Raw genomic sequence first — 18,325 nt, 5'->3', positions numbered from 1 at the left:
TTTTCTAGTTTAAATATCTAAGATTGAGATATATCTTAATGACCAAAATAAACTGTTATAGTCTACAGCTTGAACTGAAAGATCAGGATTGACACAAAAACAATAAAATATCTTTGTTAGACAATTGAACTCAACAGTTTTAGAGGTCGGTGTGTTTTTGCCCAGGGTGATGGACCCCATTCCATAAACCTGTACAGCTTCTTGTCCCATGTTTTTCACAGGGTTATTTATACACTGCATATGTAAACAGAAACATGTGTCCAATACACACTTGTGTTTGTAGCATGTAAACACTGAGATGTGCACGTGTATATGTTACCTATGTGTGTATGTGCCTTACATCACGTTGTCCACTGTGAAAAAACAAATAATAAACAAAAAAATAAATAAATAATATTTCAGTTCCACTTAAACGTTCCCTGTTACACTTTGAATATTTTCTTAATTATTTCAAATTATTTACACACAAGATTAAATAAATAAACTGTAGAAATACCACTAACATAACTATTATTTACCTTTATTTTACCAGACAAAACAAAGACCAAATTTACATTTTCAACATTGTCCTGGGTTTAGTTGTTAACTTCCCCCCATTGTGTCCGTACATACACAGATCAGTGGGTAAATACAATATGAAAATGTATTTAGTTACAGAATAGTGAATACCCAAATAAAAATGTACTTTGTAACGTATTCAGCTGCATGGTCCAATCACAGTACTGCACCCTGAGTACTCTGAATACTTTTACATCAAGTTGCATTATATTATAGTGAAAAAACATGACATAGAATTACAAACTGTTTGATTTTTGTTGTTATACTTTAAGTTATGTCTAATTAGAGCAGAAAAATCACACATACACGCCCCGCAAGAGCTGTGTTTTCTTTATTCTCACTAACACCGTGCAGTTCAAAGCTAAAACTGCATAATGTATTCCATGTATAACTTTGATTTTAGGAAAGTAACTGCATTCTGAATAACTCCAAATGAACGAGTCAATGCACCAGTATATACAGGGACTCAAAATTAGTACACACGATATGTATTTTTGGTACATGTGTTGAGTTACTTCCCAACACTGCACATCCTGAACATCACACATGTGTTTTTTGACCAGTTGTGCTTCAGTTTTTAAAGTATGTTTGTAAAAATAACACAGATCAGCGCTCTGAAGGCTTTCAACAGCGTTTTCCATATTCAGCAGCAGTTCTCTCCAGACCATAACTTGTGCGTCTGACCTCACAGGAGTCCAGTAAACTCCCATGAAAAGCATCTCATCCACTGTCATCGTCTGTGCTGTGGACCGACTGGTGCCAGTGATGTGCGCTGTGGGAAAACCAAGCGGGACTTTGGTCAGGTGATCGTCTGAGTTAGCCAAGGTCACTTCCTGAAATCCATCCATCCGTCAATACAAGGTGAGGGGGGGGGGGGTCAGTACCATCCCATACGCTGCAGATTCCCATAGACTGAGCCACTGCAGTAAGTAAGACCTGTTTGTGAGCTAAAAACAACATGGAACTTAAAGGAGACGTCTATTAAAGGTGTTTTATTACGCTAAATTGACTCTAAATTGAGCTTTAAGCCACCAAAAACAGACCTGGAGTTGTGTTTTGTTTCATTCACGCAAATTTGGTTAATCCTGCATTATTAGTCTCAAGCTCAAAGCGCTCTGTTCCACCTTGTGATGTCATCAAGTAGTAGTTTTCAAGCTAGCAGTTACGTTTTAGCTTTAGTTCAGCGCAGATTGACAGTTACAGGGCTGAAATGATCCAAATGATTCTAGAAATGAAGGCGTGTGGAGTTTAAAGACACACCGGAGCACTTCACTTCCTGTATTACCACAAGATGACATCACAAGGTGGAGCAGAGTGTTTTCAGTTTGAGAGAAAAACACAGCTTAAGGTATGTTTTTGACGATTAAACATTATAACATAGATCAGAAAATAGCGCAAAACAGGAGCGTCAAACACATTTTCACCGAGGGCCACATCAGCAAAATAAATGTAAATACTTTTTTAACCTGTTAATTCTGTATTTATTACTTATTCAAGTTAGAAATACTGCATATGGATTTGCCTAGATGTAAAAAAAAAAAAAAAAATGGCTGTGTAACTGCGTATCTCCTGATGAAATAACATTTTAAGACCATCATACCTTTTAATTTATCCTGTCGAGGGCCACATAAAATGAGGTGGAGGGCCACATTTGGCTCGGGGGCCTTGAGTTTGACACATGTGGCGTAAAATGTGACCTTTAATAATACGAGGATTTCATTTGGAGCTCGAACTGATGGGGAGATTCTTCAGCAAAGTGATAACTGATTAGCTGCAGATGCGCAAAAGGCTACAACCTGGAATAACTTTGCCAGAATAGCAGTAAAACTTTCATACCAGACGATTTGTGCAGCTACGGAACACTCAAACAGCCAGAGAAGGGTAATCCAAAACATTTACTCGAGTAACTTCAGCTGTTACATCCAGACACTTACTCTTACAATTATACTTGACTGGTACTAGTTTCATTAAATACTTTTACTAATTCTTTTCAGGCTCATCCGGCTGTTGGAGATACTGTGATGTTCAGGGAGCAAATCGTTTTCATTTGTTTTGAGCATGTCCAATGATACGGAATTTTTGGAATACTCTTTGATCAGAGTTGAGAGTAATGTTTAATTCTCAAGTGTCTTTAAATTGGGATGAATTATTGTTTGGACTTTTATAATCTGTGGACACAAGCGCTGAGGTGGGACGTTTGTTTGGTTTGTTGAGTTTTAATGTACAACCGACTCCAAAAGGACGAATTTGACAAGATATGGGAGACATGTAAATCTTATATTTTGCTTCGAAAACCAGAATTCGTCTGATCCTGTGACTGTTAGTTATGTGAGACTGTAACTGTACACCCACTTTTTGTTTTGTTTTTTTTTGTTTACAGTTTAAATGTCGTTACGCTTGTGTCTTTTTATGTTTCTAAAGTAAAAAAAATAAACAATAAAATGAAAAATAATTGTACTAATTCACTTTACCACAACTTTTGAGCTTTACCTGACTTTTTGAAGTAACAGTACTCCTACTTAAGTACACGTTTTGGCTGCTCCACCCGCCGCTGATGCATCCAGGGCGAAGTATTGGCTGAAGCATGACTGAGATGATTTATTCATAGCTGGCAACAGTAACTCAGAAAGCCATTAGGAGGCATTAAAACGGAGACACCTCACATTACTCCAGCATGAATAATACATAGTTTGTAGATGCAGTGAAGGGTGTGAGTTTGTGTCACATGCGACTCGCACAACGAGCTGCAAAAGTTTATGAAAAACAAAAACATGTTTGCAAAATCAGTTCATTCGTGGTTTTGCTTAATCATTTGTAACTGGGAAATAATTTAGTAGAGCTTTATGAACCAAAGTGGTGTAAAAGCAGCAGTAGTAGTAGTATAGTATATATATATATTATAAGTAGTATAATAGTAGCAGGAGTAGTTGGATTTGTGAATTTAGGATTATGTTAATTTCACACATTTGTTTGTTTCTTCTTCTTATTATTATTATTATTATTATTATTATTATATTTATTATTATTATTATTATATTTATTATTATTATCGTTGTTATTATTGTTATTGTTGTTATTATTATTATATTTATTATTATTATATTTATTATTATTGTTGTTGTTGTTGTTGTTGTTGTTGTTGTTATTATTATTATTATTATCCTCATTATTATTATTATTATTATTATTATTATTATTATTGTTTATTTTGAACATGCACAGAAAAAACTGGTATCAAAACATAACCATAAACACAGTGGCTCAGTTGGTAGAGCGTTTGTCCACTGTAATAGTCTTTCGTTTTCTTTTTTTTTTCTTTTTTTTTACAAATACAGATTCAAAATTAAATCAAAATGTCTAAAAATTATCATTAAGTTCAGATTTGTGTCAATAAAACAGTGAAATTGTAAAAAAAAAAAAAAAAAGACGTCATATTTCAGCTTTAAACATGAATTTCAAGATAAAAGAAATAATCGTTCGACTCGTAGGAAAAAAGTAACAGAAAAAAATATGAAACTGTGAAAACTGCAGCGCAAATGTACTCAGGGGTGGATGCGTACTTTTATACTTTTTACTGTTACTCGAGTATAATTTTAGCAGCAGTACTTGTACTTGTCACATTTTTATACAGGGTTTTTCCACTTTTAAAGCATTTTACATCAAGAAACCACACACACATTCACACATTAAAGTACAAAGACACTGGGACAAGGTGGGTGAAGTGTCTTGCTCAAGGACACAACAACAGCGTTCATCTGTGGGAGCTGGAATCGCACCATCAACCTGTGGGTCAGTGGGCAAACACTGACCCACAGGTTGGTGAAGGTTGGTTGTTCAAATCCCGCTCTTGACATAAACATCGTTGGTTTTTGAGTCGTCAGATCCGCTAACCCACAGGTTGGGGGTGCGATTCCAGCTCCCACAGATGAGTGCTGTCGTTGTGTCCTTGGGCAAGACACTTAACCCACCTTGTCCCAGTGTCTTTGTGCCTTAGTGTGTGAATACGTGTGTGGTTTCTTGATGTAAAGTGCCTTGAGTGTCTTAAAGGTGGAAAAGTACTGTGTAAAAATGTGACAAGTACAAGTACTGCTGCCAAAATTACACTCGAGTAACAGTAAAAAGTATAAAAGTACGCATCCACCCCTGATATCGAGTACATTTGCGCTGCAGTTTTCATAGTTTCATCGTTTTTTGCATTCTGTTTTTTTCTACGAGTCAAACGATTATTTCTTTTATCTTGAAATTCATGTTTAAAGCTGAAATATGACGACTTCTATTTACAATTTCACTGTTTTATTGAGACAAATCTGAACTTAATGATCATTTTTAGGCATTTTTATTTGATATTGCATCTGTCTTTGTACAAAAAAGAAAACGAGAGTCTTTTGGCTTGTGTTTCAGACGTTATTAAAACACAATTACAATTAGTTTAATGGCTGAGGAGTCATGACTATTCCCTTTAATCATTGCAGTTGAAGAGCGTCCCTAATTACTTGGCTTTAGGCATCAAAGTGCAGGTTTTTTCTTCTTCTTATGACCTTGATTTGAATTTGCATTTGTCTTATGAGTCAGAAGAAGCATACTAAAGCGTCCTGAGCTCATCTACGGGATGTGTGTTCTCTGCGGCGTTCGTTTAGACCATTACGAGGTGACGAGTGTAATGTCTGTGTGCATTATAGCTGCATTATATGGACTTCCAGAGTGTCCCGGCTCTGCTCTGTCTGCCTCTGGACCTGACGATCGGAGTGTAAGTGTGAGCTTGTGTCATTGTTGGCTCCGCTCTGACGGCTGATGTCTCCACTGTATGACTCAGTGTTGGCCACATTAGTCATGTCTGCAGACCTACCTGGCTCCAGTGCGCCCGAACCCGACCAGGAAAAAGCTGAACACACAAAAGATTATGTCACCGCTGAGAAGACGAGAAAGAAATGAGGGCGTCTTGTATGTGTCTTTTTGTATCTGCACTCGCAAAACTACACCTGCGCGAGAATTAATGCAAAAGAAAAGTACTTGAAACAGTTGATTTATATTATGTTTTAGTTATAAGTTTATTCATATAAGTTTAATTATATTTACCGTATTTTCCGGGCTATAAGTCGCTCTGGAGTATAAGTCGGACCAGCCAAAAAATCCATAAAAATGAAGAAAAAAAAACATATAAGTCGCATTTTTGGAGGAAATTTATTTAACAAAATCCGAGACCAACAACAGACATTTTATCTTTAAAGGCAAGTTAAAAACTGTCTCAAACTGAAAACGCTCTGTTCCACCTTGTGATGTCATCATGTGGTGATACAGGAAGTGCTCCGCTGCGTTTTTAAACTCCACACACCTTCATTTCTAGAATCGTTTGGATCATTTCAGTCGTGGAATTACCAATCTCTACTGAACTAAAGGTAAAAAGTCGTAGTAGTAGTTGATGTTCGCATAAAGAAACTCTCTCAAAATCAATTTCCGCTTTTGAAAACGTTTAAGCCGACGTAATATTAAAGAGAACTAAATTAGTCATGATTCCACAGAAGTTGAAGTTTAATTGGTGTAAACTCATACTGAGATTCTCTAAAGTTTTTCATTTAAATTACACTGTTTTCTGATCTTTGTTATAATGTTTCCTCATCACAAAAAAAAAAACATTGAATGAGAAATGTTTGATGTTACAGACGGTCCAACAAAATATTAGACTGTTTTTTTGGTCGCGACATTTTTTTTGTCCAGATTTTATGTTTATGTCAAGAGCGGGATTCGAACCGGCGACCTTCAGATCAGTGGAAAAACATAAAAAATAGAGAAAAAAAAAACATTGAATGAGAAACGTTTGATGTTACAGACGGTCCAACAAAATATTAGACTGTTTTTTGGTGGCAACTTTTTTTTTGTCCAGGTTTTATGTTTATGTCGAGCGCGGGATTCGAACCGGCGACCTTCAGATCAGTGGAAAAACATTAAAAATAAAGAAAAAAACAACACTGAACGAACAATTTATGACCAACAGTTGCACAAAGACGACAACACTGTCCAATTAATCTCCTAAACCATGAAATCCGTACAGCGATACCGACATTTTCCTCAGCCTTTGTCTACAGAGTCACGCTGTTTCATGAGGCTCTTCTTTCACCACAGGCTCAGATGGCGAGCGTTGCCCCCCGCGTATCCAAATCAAATCAGACATGAAGTCATTCTGAGCCCAAAGCCGCTCCACAGAAATAGCTCACATGTGGCCGTGAGGTCATGGGCGCCCCGAGGAGAAACGATAACAGAACAGTAGCCACAGACTTCTGCAGAAGCTTTGAACCAGACGTCCGCCGCACACACACACACACTGCAGCGCATCTGTACTTTATGCTACGAGCGCTAACACGAGCATTTGATGTGTTCTGATCGTTTATGCGCAGTGACGATAACCAAAATTACAGGCCCTTCTGAAGTCCACAGTTTTTCATTTTTGTATGGCAATATCAATTCAAGTTTATTTATACAGCACTTTTAAAACAACTTCAGCCGAACAAAAGTGCTTCACATGAAAGTTAAAGTTCGTATATCGCGCGAAATCGACTTTACTGAAGGTTAAGCTGTGTTTTAATGCTGTTTCTTCATCAAAAACTGACCTGGAGTTGTGTTTTGTTTCATTCACGCATGTTTAAAGCTGACATGTAATTAGTCTGCGTTTTTCTCCCAAACTGAAAACGCTCCGTTCCACCTTGTGATGTCATCGTGTGGCGATACAGGAAGTGCTCCAGTGTGTTTTTAACCCTTGTGTTGTCCAGGGGTAATTTATGACCCCAAAACCAACTCTGTCACAGCAGAACTCGGTCATTTCTTCATTAAATGGGTTGAAAATTGGGCCAGTTGTTCATTCTGATTTGGACGATTTCTATCAAACATGAAAATCTGAAAAAAATGTTGATTGTATAATAAGAACTGTCTGAAAAACAAGTCACGTTAAAGTTCAATATGACCCAAATTTGTTTCTCTTTTAACTCAGATCAATTTAATTTCCACCACTGCACTTGACAAGCACAGTTCAGTGAGGGAAATTAAGAGTTGCAGGAGATTTTGAGGTCCAAAAATGCACAATTTTTACTAAAATACGGCCTATTAGCCAAAATAAGTAAATAAATTTGGTATCAGTATATAAGTCTGAAGTCAGATAGATAGAATAAAAAGAAAAATAAGCCCCAAATTCTAAACAAGGCTGAGTTATAAGAGAAACAAATTGGGGTCAAATTAAGCCCAGAGGAACTTCAGTGTAACTTTACTGGGAGGAAAACACAAAGGTTAAACTCCACACACCTTCATTTCTAGAGTCATTCGGATGATTTCAGCTCTAAAATTGTCAATCTCTACTGAACTAAAAGTAAAAAGTCATAGTAGTAGTTGATGTTTGCATAAAGAAACTCTCTCAAAATCAATTTCTGCTTTTGAAAACATTTAAGCTGATGTAATATTAAATAGAACTAAATTAGTCATGATTCCACAGAAGTTTTTCATTTAAATTACGCTGTTTTCTGATCTATGTTGTAATGTTTCCTCATCAAAAACAGACCTGGAGTTGTGTTTTGTTTCATTCACATGTTTGAGTAACACTTTATTATTCAAAACACTCTGTTCCACCTTGTGATGTCATCAAGTGGTAGTTTTCAAATGAACTACTATTACTTTTTACCTTTAGTTCAGTAGATATAGACAATTCCAGGGCTGAAATGATCCAAATGATTCAAGAAATGAAGGTGTGTGGAGTTTAAAATCACGCTGGAGTACTTCCTGTATCACCACATGATGACATCACAAGGTGGAACAGAGCGTTTTCAGTTTGAGGGAAGAACTCCAGGTCTGTTTTTGATGAGAAAACAGCGTAATTTAAATGAAAAACTTTGGAGAATCTCAGTATGAGTTTGCACCAATTAAACTTCAACTTCTGTGGAATCATAAATAATTTAGTTCTCTTTAATATTACGTCGGCTTAAACGTTTTCAAAAGCGGAAATTGATTTTGAGAGAGTTTCTTTATGCGAACATCAACTACTACTATGACTTTTTACCTTTAGTTCAGTAGAGATTGATAATTCCACGGCTGAAATGATCCAAACGATTCTAGAAATGAAGGTGTGTGGAGTTTAAAAACACAGCGGAGCACTTCCTGTATCACCACATGATGACATCACAAGGTGGAACAGAGCGTTTTCAGTTTGAGAGAAGAACTCAGCCTAAATTTTCCGGGTTTTGTGTGTTAAACATGTGTGAATGAAACGAAAAAACACAACTCCAGGTCTGTTTTTGAAGAGGAAACATTAGAACAGATCAGAAAATGGCGTAAAATGAGCGTTTTAACGAAAAAACCCTAAAAAACAGATAACAAATATATAAGAAAATAACAATAAAACACAAATATATCCTGTCTAGGTCGTGTTAAATGCCAGGGAGGAGAGGTGGGTTTCTAATACAGACTGACGCAAGATGTTTTTAATATAAATAAATAGGAAGTTGGTCCAAGATCTGAGCCTCTAAGATCCTGGGACGTGGGACAGCAGACGCCTTTGACCCTTTGACCTTTGACCCCTGCCCTCCTGCTGATGCTTCGTCTCAAAACACTGCAGTAAAAGGAAAACGAAAGACCGAGTTTGTTTGATAGGACGAGGTTTGGACCAGCGAGCGAATAGTTTAATTTAAATCGAGTGAAACCATTTGGAAAGGAACAAAACGCAAGGTTGAGCCGGAGCGATTTTACCCTGAAGATTAGACGAAGTACTTTAGGTTTTCTACGTCCCAAAATGTGGAAAAGGATAAAAACAGCAGCCGTAGACTCAAGAAATAGCAAAAAATAAGATTGAAGAAATAAATAAGTTTGAATCCAACTTGCGTAAATGTTTTTCCACCATCACTGTCGCCTACTGTGAATAAATAAAATGAAATTAAGATGAATATTAAAGAAACTGTGACATTCAAGGACAAAGTAAAAGCAGCAGTCGCATTTTCATCTTCACAAATTAAACAAATTATAACTTTTTGCTTCTTAAAGGGCTCGTGTTACGCTATTTTCTGTTGTTTCCTCGTCACACACAGACCTGGAGTTGTGCGTTTTGTTTCGTTTACACATGTTTAACACACAAACCCTGCAGATTTAGGCTTCGTTCCACCTCGTGATGTCATCAAGTGGTAATCCAGGAAGTGCTCTACAGTGTTTTTAAACTCTTCACTAGAATCATCCGGATGATTTCAGCTCTGGAAATGCCAATCTCCACCGAATAAAAGATAAAAACGTAGCGGTTAACTTGAAAACTACCACTTGATGACATCACCAGGTGGAACAGAGCATTTTTTCTTTTGTAATTCTTTATTTTCAGACATTTTCATTGAGTTACAGGGTCAACCGTTAAACTAAAATACATAATTCATCCACTTTTTGTCTTTTTTTCCCACAAAAATTACACACAAACAAAACTTTACATAAGGGAGAGATAGAACAAAAGAACCAGTGCACTTTAAATAGACCCGTTTAATAAATAAAGAAGGAAAATGACGCACAAAAGCAGGAAACAGAGCATTTTTGAAAGTAATAATAATAATAATAAGGGCTTACACTTGTAGGACCTTATAGGACCTTAAAACTCCAACATTTCCGCGTTAGTTTATGTTGTTTTCTCACATTGAGCCTGTTTAAACTTTGAACAGTGCCTGGAGTGAACCCAATGGAAAAAAGTATGTACCTCCGAGCTGTGAATAAGCATTTTAAACACAGCATGAATCACTTAGAGACATGAGGCAGTGTCTGACCTTGTGTCATCGGTGCCATAAAAGTCCAAACCACCGTTTCTTCTTCTCTGGTGGTCGGGGAAGTGGTTTGTGAGGTGTGGGTGATGAGATATGGGATACGCCGCTGTATGTCGCACCCTGCTGACTACAGTAACGCTGCATTCAAGGGCTTTAGAGCAGAGTGCTGAGAGCGCCGAGTTCCACCATTAGAAAGACAGGGACACATGTCAGCACTCCAGCCACAGCGGTCAGCATTTTGACAAACACACTGAGGTTGTCAAAAAAAAAGAAAAGAAAAAAGATAATGATTGATTTAAAATGAGTATGAAATCTGTACAAAGCCGTGAAAGGGCTCGTTTTACGCTATTTTCTGATGTTTTATTCACATATTTAACACAAACGCACCCGTATATTTAGGCTGAGTTCTTCTCTCAAACTGGAAACACTCTGTTCCACCTTGTGATGTCATCAAGTGGTAATACAGGAAGTGCGAGTAGAGGCCTGTCTCACATCTTCAGGAAGAGACCGGTCTAGGTTTTAACTGCACAAAACTCAAACGATGATTCACCAGTAGTCTCGGTTTAGTCCTGGTTTAGTCCTGGTTTAGTCCTGGTTTGGTCCTGGTTTAGACCTGGTTTAGTCCTGGTTTAGTCCATGTTTAGCTCTGGTGTAGTTCTGGTTTAGTTCTGGTTTATTCCTGATTTAGTCCTGGTTTAGTCCTGGTTTAGTCCTGATTTAGTCCTAGTTTAGTCCTGGTTTAGTCCTGGTTTAGACCTGGTTTAGTCCTGGTTTAGTCCTGGTTTAGTCCTGGTTTAGCGCCGGTTTAGTCCTGGTTTAGTCCTGGTTTAGTCCTAGTTTAGTCCTGGTTTAGTCCTGGTTTAGACCTGGTTTAGTCCTGGTTTAGTCCATGTTTAGTCCTGGTTTAGCTCTGGTTTAGTCCTGGTTTAGCGCCGGTTTAGTCCTGGTTTAGTCCTGGTTCAGTCCTGGTTTAGTCCTGATTTAGTCTTGGTTTAGTCCTGGTTTAGTCCTGGTTTAGTCCATGTTTAGTCCTGGTTTAGCTCTGGTTTAGTTCTGGTTTAGTCCTGGTTTAGTCCTGGTTCAGTCTTGGTTTAATCCTGGTTCAGTCCTGGTTCAGTCTTGGTTTAATCCTGGTTTAGTCCTGGTTTAGTCCATGTTTAGTCCTGGTTTAGCTCTGGTTTAGTCCTGGTTTAATCCTGGTTTAGTCCTGGTTCAGTCTTGGTTTAATCCTGGTTTAGTTCTGGTTTAGTCCTGGTTTAGCTCTGGTTTAGTTCTGGTTTAGTCCTGATTTAGTCCTGGTTTAGTCCTGATTTAGTCCTGGTTTAGTCCTGGTTTAGCTCTGGTTTAGTCCTGATTTAGTCCTGATTTAGTCCTGGTTTAGTCCTGGTTTAGACCTGGTTTAGTCCTGATTTAGTCCTGGTTTAGTCCTGGTTTAGACCTGGTTTAGTCCTGGTTTAGTCCTGATTTAGTCCTGATTTAGTTCTGGTTTAGTCCTGGTTTAGTCCTGGTTTTGCTCTGGTTTAGCTCTGGTTTAGTCCTGGTTTAGTCCTGGTTTAGCTCTGATTTAGTCCTGGTTTAGTCCTGGTTCAGTCCTGGTTTAGTCCTGGTTTAGCTCTGGTTTAGTCCTGGTTTAGTCCTAGTTTAGTCCTGGTTTAGTCCTGGTTTAGTCCTGGTTTAGTCCTGGTTCATTTCTTCACTCAAACCAAACTGTCTGGGTTCATTCCTTCTGGAAACATGAGCCTGGACGTATAATTTCAGTCCGACTTCCATCAGGGAACAAAAGTATCGATCTGTTCTCACCTTCATGAAGGAGACGGCGCCTCGGGGACTTGACGTCGTGCCAACAGTAGGGGGCAGCAGTCAGTTATACAACACCTGCCTGAATGTCACTGTCACTGAGTCCAAACAACAAGGAAGAACAGACGGTCAACAGAATCAAGCCTGAGACAAACTGTGCAGTGACGTAACTCTGAAACTTTAACATTTACATTATTAAAAGATAATCAATATGTTACGCCTGGAGTACGCCCCCTAGTGACGAGTGTGGTGCTGTTATAGAATGTCCAAGGTTGCAAGTGTTGGAAATAAATTATTATATTTTTGATTTCTTAAAGCAGATCTATTCTACAAAAATCGACTTTTCAGAGCCGTTCACCATGTTATTGTTGTTTCCCCTCAAGATTTACTCTTTATTTGAGCAAGTTTGAGTAATTTTTAAAGGTCTTATATGCCCTAAAATTGACTCTTGTGAGGTTTAAGTCATGTTTTAGACCTGGAGTTGTGTTTTGTTTCATTCACACATGTTTGAGTAACAGTTTATTATTAGTCCGTTACGTCTCCAAAGCTCAAAACACTCTGTTCCACCTTGTGATGTCATGACGTGGTAGTTTTCACGTTGACATTTACCTTTTAGCTTTAGTTCAGCAGTAGATCGGCAATTCCAGAACTGAAATGATCCAAAAGATTCTAGAAATGAAGGTGTGTGGAGTTTAAAAACACAATGAAGCACTTCCTGTATCGCCACATGATGACATCACGAGGTGGAACAGAGCGTTTTGAGCTTGAAAGAAGAACTCAGTCTAAATATGCAGGTGTGTGTTTGTGTGTTAAACATTTATGAATGAAACAAAACACAACTCCAGGTCTGTTTGTGATGAGGAAACAACATTAGAACAGATCAAAGATGTCGTAACGTGGGTCAGTACACGCCCACTTTTTACTTTTAATTTTATTTTTTTAATCTGTGACTTGTGCGTTCTAATGTGGAAGTCAGCGCACATGTTTCTTTTCTTTTTTTTTTAAGTCATATATAACTTTAAAAGCAGACATAATCACAGCTCTTCTTTAAGTTGCATTTTAATCAACAAATCTCTGAGTTTGGACGATGAAAAATCCACTGAACAGAATAAAAAACAAAGTTAAATCTGGACCTGGACGACTGAGGGTTTACACAGACATTTACTGAATGGAGGATAAAAAAAGTTGAATAAATAATAGTCTTTATTATAGTTTGAAAAGTGAAGGACACAAAGCCAAAGACAATTGTAAGTTCTGAACGATGAACAATGCTTCTGAACTGGACACGTCTTACACAAATATAAAAACACTGTTGCGATAAAACCCTTTGATTTATTTATTTATATATTTATTTATTAATTAATCTATTTATTTATTTATGCATTTATATATTTATGCATTTATTTATTTATGTATTTATTTATGCATTTATATATTTATGCATTTATTTATTTATTCATGTATTTATTTATGTCATTATGTACTTATTTATTTATGCATTTATTTTTTATGTATTTATATATTTATTCATTTATGTATTTATGTGATTATGTATTTATTTATTCATGTATTTATTTATTTTTTATTATTATTTTTATTTATTTATTAGTTTATTATTATTATTTTTTTATTTATATTTTATGCATTTGTTTATTTATTCATGTATTTATTAATGTATGTATGTATTTATATATTTATTAATTTATGTATTTATGTGATTATGCATTTATTTATTTTTTATTTATTTATTTATTTATTCATGCATTTATTTGTTTTTTATTATTTTTTTATTTATATTTTATGCATTTATTTATTTATTCATGCATTTATTTGTTTTTTTAATTATTATTTTTTATTTATTTATTTTTTCTGACAGTTTCTTAGTTTTAGTCCAAGGTTCACATTTTGGAACCAAACCGCTCACAGATTCCAAAACTGACCAGTGCCTGAAAGAACTCTCATTGTTCTTTCAGCTGGATTGTAAAACCCAAAGTTAAATCTGTCACTGAACAAACTACTGCAGGAGTAAAGTCGTTCAGTTGGATACTCGAGTAACTCCTTGTGAGAGTAGAGTATTTGGTTTCAGATGTCCGTTCCTGTGCTCGTTTTTGCGTCTGTTCTCGTCAGAGTCGTACATTCCAGACATTACCTTGTGCCCTCTGTGTTTCGCAGTGATTCGTCTGTCTAGACTCCTGCTGTAACACCGACATGTGCAATAGGCTGGTGGCCATGGCGACGCTAACTGCATTAAGTGTGGATTACCTGGCGCCCGCTGAGCCTCCGCCACCGACAGCACGAGTAAACACACGTATCTCCCACAATCCTTTTGTCCAAGGCGTCTCGCTACAGGGGCTGGTTAAGTGTGTGTGGAAAAGAACAAAAGTACTGTGTTCATGTGTAAAGTCTGGAGGTTAAAGGGCTCAGTTTACGCTTCTCTCAAACAGAAAACGCTCTGTTCCACCTTGTGATGTCATCGTGTGGTGATACAGGAAGTGCTCCACTGTGTTTTTAAACTCCACGCACCTTCATTTCTAGAATCCTTTAGATGATTTCAGACCTGGAATTACTGATCTCTACCGAACTAAAGGGAAAAGTTAACATGAAAACTGACACCTCATGACATCACAAGGTGGAACAGAGCGTTTTGAGCTTTGGAGATGTTACAGACTAATAATAAAGTGTTACTCAAACATGTGTGAATGAAACAAAACACAACTCCAGGTCTGTTTTTGAGGAGGAAACAGCGTTAGAACATGACTTAAACCTCACAAGAGTCAATTTTGTGTAATACAGTTGTCCCTCACTATATCGCAGTTCACCTTTCGCTGTTTCGCGGACTTTTTACAAGCTTTTTTTCAGCGTATAATCGTGCATTGTGTTGTGCGTCCTGATTGGCTGTTGGACTGTAGACCATTGTGTTCTGCGTCCTGATTGGCTGTTGGACTGTAGACCATTGTGTTCTGCGTCCTGATTGGCTGTTGGACTGTAGACCATTGTCCATCAGTCTCCTCCGTGCCGTGTCTCCTGTCCAGTACAGAATGTGTTCAGACAAATTTACATAAACGTTGGATCTCAGTGTGACTCTGAAGTGCTGTACGTTTGCAATTTGTTTTCTCCCCGACAAAACCCACAATGTCGATGAAACGTTCTGCACCGACAAAGACGCCGACGAAGGTTTGAACTTTGAGAGAGTTTAAACGAGAGAGAAATGTGAGAAAATGTTAACGCCTGTGTGAGAAAAGTGTATAAAGTGTGTGGTGAGGGGTTTTACAGCAAAAAACATAGAGAATAATGTAAAAATAAAGCTGCGGGTTGTTTTTAGAACGTGACCCCCCGTGATAAACGAGGGACCGGTGTACATGACTTTTAAGATCCTAGAACATGGAAAGAGACCTGGAATTGAACTTGGGGCCTTCTTGTTGCAAGGCGAAAGTTCCGACCTCTGTGCCACCACCGGTAATCAAAACTGAAACCAGAACCAACCTAGATATTCACTTTACAAATTCTCCAACTGGACATTTCCTGGATAATTTCAGAAAAGTCTTGGTCTGTTTCTGAACCAGAATAAGACGACGTGACAAGTTTGACAAAATGATTCTTACTTTTGTGTTGAAAAGTACGTTCCGTCGGTTAAAAATGAACAGTTACTTAAGTATTTTGAATCGTTTTAAAGTAATAATCTGATCCTTCACAGACTCGGTGCTGTGGATGTCAGTTGGACGACGGGCTAAAGGGTTTTGGCTCCGAACAAACACCAAACGTTTAAAAAGTATCAGATAACAGTGTAAATGACGGTGGATGTTTGTGGTCGTGGTTTGTGAGTTAATGATTCTCATATTTATGGATCTGTTTAACTTTATATCTGCGTCTCTTCACTTTCGATTTTCACCTGAGCTTTGGGTCGTGAGTCGAAACAAGTTTATTTGTACAGCACCGAGTAATTCAAAGTGTTTTACAGAATGAGAAACACTTTAAAATCACAATACAACAAATAAAAACATAAATAATCATCATAAAATTAACATTAAAAGAAGAAAAGTGCAGAATAAAAACCTTTAAAAACATTTCATTTCATCAGCTGGGACAGTCTTTACTTGTTCTTAAAGGTTCAATTCATTATTTTTAAAAAAGAAATGATCATTATATTAAATCAGTGTTGAGCATTGAGCCTTTATGTTAAAGCTCCACCGTGTAACTTTTCAACAAAATAAAAAAAACAAAAAAATGGATCAAACAGAGCTATACGTCTTCATTATGGATGGTTTTATCGCACTAAAAGAGCCTCAGTGTGAGCGGGCTTGCCTCTCCACAAACCTGGCTCAAATGTGGCTTAGAGGAGGGCCACCGCCTGCCCGTCGTCATGGTGATTTTGATGCTTTGGAGAAAATGTTCCACTGTATGTCACAAATCTCCATGCAGAATGTTTGGGAGTGTGGGTTTAACTTTCTTGTTCCGGTGCGTAACATTTGTAGTTGAGAGTCACCACCTGTTTGGAGATTGTTGTTGCTTTGTGTGTAATGTTCCACAGTGCGGCATTTCACTTTTAGTATTGATTTAACTGCAGCAGATGTTTTTTATTTTTTATTATTGCTCTAAAATATTCTGAAAAATGTGCTTTCTTATTGGCAGCTGGCACCACTTGCTTGTCTCTGTGCAGATACATAAAATAATGGCAAATTGTGGAACATTCCAGGCAAAGCAATAGCAACTCCATAGAGAAAAGTTACGCAGTGTAGCATTAAAACAGATCTATTCTGCAAAATCGACTTTTCAGAACTTTTAATTGTGTTATAGTTCAGTGGTCCCCAACCTTTTTATCACCGCGGACCGGGGGGGCTAATGCTAATGCTAAAGCTAATGATTACACATGATACACATTTGACCCACAATTAAGTTAATAGCAGAATAAACCACACTCACCGATCAGGAACAGCATCCAGTCCATCAGCACATCAGGTCCTCTGCTCCTGAGTCCATCATGATCTTCACTCGGTTCCACGAGCCGCTCCGGGTCCAGATGCCTCTAGTTTAACTTGTACAAACATCCACAGTGTCCTCGGTCGTGTACTTCCTTTGTTTTGTCCGTTTCGTCATGTTTAAAACGCAAAACTGCTGCGTAAAATTACGGAATACGCGCGCGTAATTTTACGCGCGGATCTTTATATCCAGTCTCGTGTTTTTACGCGGAGAAGTGACGGAACAGATTTCACTTTCCTGCAGCAGATTGGACATGGAGGCTCTAACTTCCTTTGTGGACATAATTTCTTGACTGGATTATATTCTCTGGACCTTTACGGAACGAATGAGACCAACTTTGTGTGAATATGTTGATGTTTGACAGAACCAGAGCCTCAATGGTAAGTGAAGTCCAGATTCACATTTCTGACTTCTCTGTAAAAACGGCCTTCCTGTCAGCACTGTGGTGATTCGAGGTGTAAATGGTTTACATATTCAGAAAGATGAATGTCGTATCTTTCATTTGATGTGTAGATTGTTTGTGTGGGTGAAATACACGTACATTGCTGTAAAGTTGTAACGTGTAACGCGCGCGGGCCGTCGGAACGATAAGTGGTTAAGTTGTCGCGCTCAAGTGACGGAAATGTAACCGAGAGAATCCGGTCATTTTTCAAAATAAAAGATTTTTCAAAATAAACGATTGTTCAGACTCAGATAATAAATACAACAGAAATAATTAATTATTTCTTGGACGGCCCGGTACCAATTGATCCACGGACCGGTGGTTGGGGACCATTGTTATAGTTCTTTTCCGTTCTCATGTTTTTGGAGTGATTTGAGCAGGTTTGATTGATCTTTAATCACTTATTTTCAAGACGCCATTTTGTCGATCAACCCCCGTTTTCACCGCCACCGGCACACGCTCCCTGTCATGTCCGGTGGTCCCTGGTTTATCGCGGGAATTATGTTCTAAAAATAACCCGTAATAGACGAAATGTTCAAAGTATCAGCTTTATTTTTTACATTATTCTCTATGTTTTTGTCTGTTAAACCCCTCACCACACACTTTATACACTTTTCTCACATTTCTCTCTCGTTTAAACTCTCTCAAAGTTCAAACCTTCGTAGGCGTCTTTGTCGGTGCAGAACGTTTCATCGACATTGTGGGTTTTGTCGGGGAGAAAACAAATCGCAAACGTACAGCACTTCAGAGTCACACTGCGATCCAACGTTTATGTAAATTTGTC

Source organism: Periophthalmus magnuspinnatus, chromosome 6, assembly GCF_009829125.3.
Source record: "Periophthalmus magnuspinnatus isolate fPerMag1 chromosome 6, fPerMag1.2.pri, whole genome shotgun sequence".
In the NCBI taxonomy this organism is placed as follows: domain Eukaryota; kingdom Metazoa; phylum Chordata; class Actinopteri; order Gobiiformes; family Gobiidae; genus Periophthalmus; species Periophthalmus magnuspinnatus.
The sequence above is the reverse complement of the archived record's forward strand: the minus strand, read 5'-3'. Positions refer to the sequence as shown.